This window comes from Propithecus coquereli, unplaced genomic scaffold (assembly GCF_000956105.1).
Source record: "Propithecus coquereli isolate 6110/MARCELLA unplaced genomic scaffold, Pcoq_1.0 Scaffold323, whole genome shotgun sequence".
Lineage (NCBI taxonomy): Eukaryota > Metazoa > Chordata > Mammalia > Primates > Indriidae > Propithecus > Propithecus coquereli.
The window spans coordinates 1,233,106-1,238,743 of record NW_012148875.1 but is presented as its reverse complement, the minus strand read 5'-3'; positions in this window follow the sequence as shown (position 1 = coordinate 1,238,743).

Sequence of the window (5,638 nt, the reverse complement as noted above, 5' to 3'; positions counted from 1 at the left end):
TTTTTAATTTAATCAGGTCCCATTTATTTATTTTTGTTGTTGCTGTGATTGCTTTTGGGGTCTTCTTCATAAATTCTTTGCCTAGGCTGATGTCTATAAGAGTTTTTCCATCATTTTCTTCTAGAATTGTTATGGTTTCATGCCTTAGGTTTAAGTCTGTTATCTGTCTTCCTCGTCCCTTCAGCCACTGCTGTGGCCACGTTCTAGTCAGCTCCCCTCTGTTCCTGCATAGTAGTCACAGGTTAGAAGCACGGGCTCTGCACCTCCACAACCTGCACTGCCTGCTTCTGTTGTTGGCTCTGTGATCTTGGGGACACGTTTAACTTGCTTGTGCTACCTGTTCTTAGTCACATCCCCCACCTTGTCCCTGTCCCCTCGTAGCAACCACTAATCTATTCTCCAGGTCTATAGTTTTGCTATTTTGAGGATGTTATATACATAGAATCATATAGTGTGTAACCTTTTATGAGATTGCCTTTTTTTCACTAAGTTTCATGCTCCTCCATGTTGTTGTGTGTATGAAGTTTATTTCTTCTTATTCCTAAGTAATATTGCATTGCATGGATATACTAGAGCTTGTTTCATCATCCACCCATTGAAAGACATTTGGGTGGTGCCCAATTTGGGGCTATTATGAAGAAAGCTCTTGTGAACCTTCATGTATATGTTTTTTGTGAAGGTAAGTTTTCATTTTCTGGGATAAATGCTGAAGAGTGCAATTGCTGAGTCATGTGGTAAGTGCATGCTTAGTTTTATACGAAACTGCCAAACTGTTTTGCAGAGTGGCTGTACCATTGTATAATCACAGCAGCAATGTATGAGGTGTCCAGTTTCTTTGCATTCTTGTTAGCATTTGGTGTTATTTTTCACTTTGTCCATTTTAACCGGTATAGTGACATTTCATTGTGGTTTTAATTTGCATTTCTCTAATGGCTAATGATGTTGATTATATTTACACGTGCATGTTTGCTGTCCCTATCCTTTCTTTGCATGACTTTAATTCTTTTAGATTTGTTAAGGTTTTTTTTTGAAGAAAGTTATGGCCTATCTTGGTGAATGTTCCATGTGCACTTGAAAGGAAAGTGTATTCTGCTTTTGTTGGATGGAGTATTCTAAAATGTCAGTTGATAGTGTTGCTCAGTTCTACTACATCCTTGCTGACTTTGTTTCCTAGTTCTGTAGCTTACTGAGAGAGGAGTGTTGAAGTCTCCAATTATAACTGTGGATTCACCTATTTTTCTTTTTGGTTCTGTGAGTTTTTGCCTCGTGTATTCTGCAGCTCCGTTGTTAAGTGCATACATTTATGACTGTTGTATCTTCTTGGTACAATGAGCTTTTATTATGAAATATCCTCTTTAGCTCTGGTAATTGTTTTTGTTATGAAGTCTTATTTTTCTGTTATTATTATAGCTACTTTCTCTTATTAGTGTGTGCATGGATTATCTTTATCCATATTTTTACTTTTAACATACAATTGGTCATTTTAAAAATCTATTCAGTATGCACATTTTAAAAAATCCACACTTGAAGCTCGGACTTGGTGGGGAGAGAGGGTAAGGGCATCATACGTAACCTAATCATCTGTACCCCCATAACATGCTGAAATAAAAAAAAAAATCCAGTCTGACAATTGGTGTGTTTGGATCATTTATGTTTAAAGAAATTATTGATATGCTTTTAGGTCTCCACTTTATTACCTGTGTTCTGTTTGTTCCCTCTGATTTTTCTTCCTGTCTTACCTTCTGTGTGTTATTTTCCCATTTTAATTTACCTATTGTGTTTTTGACATATCTCTTTGTATAGTTTTTACGGTGGTCACTCTCGGGATTACAGTACACACACTTAACTTTCACAGCCTACCTAGAATCAATATTTTACCCTTTTGAGTGGAATGTGGAGGTTGATCAGCATAAACCCCTTGATTCTTCCTCCGCTCTGTTGGAGTTGTCTTATGTGTTACATTTACATATATTAAAACCCCAATTTTACACTATTTTCTTTGAGCCAGCCAACATATTTTACACAATTCAATAAAAGAGGAATCTCTCATATTTACGCAGCTATTTACTGTTTCTATTGATCTTCCTTCATTCCTGATGTTCCAAATTTCCTTCTGGTATCATGTCTCTTCCTTTAACAGTTCTTTTAGAGTCCCTACATTTATTCTTCCCAATTTTCCATCCTTATTTTCAAAATTTTTTATTCTAAATTTTGTATTAAAAGCTCAAGCATCTACCAAAGTAGAATAGTCATGAGCCCGTGTACTGTCTTTCAGCTTCCATGATCAGTCATGACCCATCTTATCCTACTTATACCCCTCACATTCCCCAGTCTCTTTACCCCTGAATTATTTTGAAGCAAATTCCATACCATCTGATTCATAAATATTTTAGTACATTTATCAAGGATAAAGATTCTATTAAAATATATAACTGTGCTGTCATTATATTTAAAATGAAACTTTGATTTAATTTCTTAATATTGTAAATATTCAATGTTTAATTTGCCCTGATCGTCTCACAAATATATTTTTTAAAAAATCTGTTCACTTAAATCAGGTTCTAAATAAGGTGCATACATTCCCAATGGTTGGCCACTTAAGTCTCTTCATCTATAGATTTCCCTTCTGTCACTTTTTTCTTGAAATGTATTTGTTGAAGAAATCTTGCAAGTCATTTCTTCTGTAAATTTTCCACATTCTGGGTTGTACTGATTATATACTTTTAGGGTCATTTAACAAGTTTCTCTGTCCCAGTATTTCCTGTAGATTATTAGATCTAGAGGCTTGATCAGATTCTGAATTAATTTTTAGCAAGATTACTTTATAGGTAGTCCTGTTGTATTGTTTGAATTTAAAATGAATTTTAAAGTATTTGATGTGTTTTAATCAATGAGAACTATTATTCTTATTAATGCTTAAATTGTCCCATTTTTTGTCAATGGGAGCCTCTTCAAGTTGGCTCCCGAGTCCTTTAAACATGATTCTAGGAATCTCCAAGAGCTTCCTTGCTTTCCATGGAGTGTAATACTTTGTATATTTTCCTTCTCTGGTTAGGAATCAACTGTTTTTTCAGGGAGCTATGGTTCCTTTTTGTGGAAAATGGTATGGACAATCACAGTCTTGGCTTGGGTATTTCATCAGAGTGTGGCCTTAAGAACATATTGCAGAGTTCCCACTGGAGTTCCTCGTCTTCAGGAAGGGTGGTTTTTGTTTGTTTTTTTTTCATCAGTATAGCATCAGCAGTCTCTGGAGTTGGTTGTGGACTTTTCCATCTGCTGCTATTCTTCATTTTCAGTTATAAATTGCATTTTGTTTACCTGCATCATTGTCAGATTAGTGGCTACAGGCTGACATGGAATGATGTGTATTTGGATCAGTCGTATTTGGGGCCTATAATTTACCAGTGGTGAGACACTTACATGTTGTGTTTCCAATAGGAATAATCCGTAACTATATTTCTCCAACAAACTTGTACACAACTCACTACTGAATGTTATTACCAAGTTCTTTTTCTACTGAAGAATGGGAAGAGGTGGGTAGAGTAACTGTGGGGCATGTTGACCCACTGAGGTGAGCCATGGTCAGTATCATTTCAGAGTCACTGCTTTCACCTGAAAGAAGGAGGCACTAGTGGAGAGATTTCTAGCACCTAGAGAAGGAGAAAATTGGGGGCTTGGAATACGAAAGCTTCTGCTGCCAGACCCACATACGATGCGCCTCTAGGCCAAAAAAATCCTGCTCTCAGAAGTATGGCCCTGATACTTTGCAGAAGCCAGGCTCAAGTTTCCTTCTACCCTCTGGGATGCAGCTAACTGGGCCTCTCCTTTCATCTTCTCCCTCCAGCTTTGAGAGACATGGCTGGATTCCCTAATGACCATGAACAGGAACGGGCCATGTGGTGTGCTACCTGTGTTCTTGGCTTTAACTTCCAAGTGAGTGGCCACCTGCCCCAGAGCCTGGGCCCTGGTGCCTCCTCTTGTCACCCTCACCTACCCTCGTCCCCAACTTCATTACATCGTTTCCTGGCCTTGGTCACTCAGCCTCACCCTCTGCCCCCCACTCCCATGCTCTGTTTCCTCCTGTGCATCCTATCTTGCTCTCACCTTTCTTTCTCGTCCCTCTCCCCCACCCCCCATCTTCTGCTTGGTCTTTTTGTCCATCCACCAATTCCATTCCATTTCACATGCTTCAGTTTCCATTCACGTCAAGAAGCAGTTACTGGACACCCACCTTGGCCAGGCACTGTGCTAGGTGCTATAGTGAATATGCAGATGATCAGGACAGTTCCCTCAATGCCATGATGAATGTACAAATCAAATGTGGTGGGAAGAATATATGGAAACACAAATGATCGCAAGTGAGGGAATCTGGAGAAGCTTCATAGAGGAGGACATATTTGAGCTGGGCTTGAAGGATGAGTGGGGTGTCAAAAGGCAGAGGAGAATAGTGTCAGGTCCTGCCGCAGCTATGCTAATGTATGTGCCTTCCAGCCACACCTCATCTGATTCCTTCTTTGTTCCCCACATCTAGTCTCACCACTCAGGTCTCTGGCACACATGTCCCCTCCTCCTAGTTTTTCCTCTGTGACAGCCCAGCCTGAAGGAGTGTCTGGGATAACTTGTGCCTTCTAGCTCTCCTCCCCAGGTGGAAATTCAGTTCACCTGGCTGGGGCAGCTGGTGAGAATGCTGGCCACATGCTGCCCGGACCCAGTGGACAACATCTGTTCTTTGTCTACCGAGGCCGTCTACAACCTCCACTGTATCTTCCTGCTGCAAAAGCACATGTTCGACCCTCTCTCATCCCTCCCCTTCAACCTCCCCACACACTCCGTTCCAGAAGAGTGAGGGCCTACGAGTTACCTGAGCACTTTATTTCCATGGAGGGACTTACCCCCAAACACCTGCAGTTACCCTCTTGGGACAGGTCACAATGTGAACTTTTAAAAGCACATAGATGCCTCAGTCAACCTCAGTCTGGAGTCAGAACTTCCCATGGTGAAAGCCAGGCATCTGATACATAACCTGGATTTGGAACACTCACTGGAATTAGATGATATCTGGAATACTGAGTTCAGGAACTCAGAAAGAGGCCTCGGTAAAGCAGACCTCAGCAACAACTTAGTGTCTGAGCCTCTTTAACAGCATCCATCCCATCCCACAAGCAAGGATAAAAGCATCACATACATATCCATTGTGGCTAGACTGTCCTAATTAGGGTATTTCCCCAATATTACTTTCTTACCCTCTTACCTGTTCTGAGCTTACGTGTTCTTTTGTAATGTTTTCACTTTCCGTCCCATAGCCTAACAGATTTCTTTCTCCCTGCCCAGCCCCCTTGTTCTGAGATCTGTTTAGATTGTCTGTGATCTGGGCAGTGTTTAAGAGGCACAATCAAAGCTTTGTGGATTGACTGGATTGGGAGTTTCTAACTTCCTATTAAGGGTATTGATTAAGCATCTATCTATTGTATCACATAAAGTAAGACTGTAAAGCAATAAGATAGATTCCACAAGCGGCACAGCAAAAATCAATTTCTTAGAGTAGTACTTCATCCTTTATGACAGGAAATCCAGAAAAAAAATTCTGTGGTACTCTAAGTGTGTACCAAGGTTCATTTCCATGTGAAACACAGCAGTT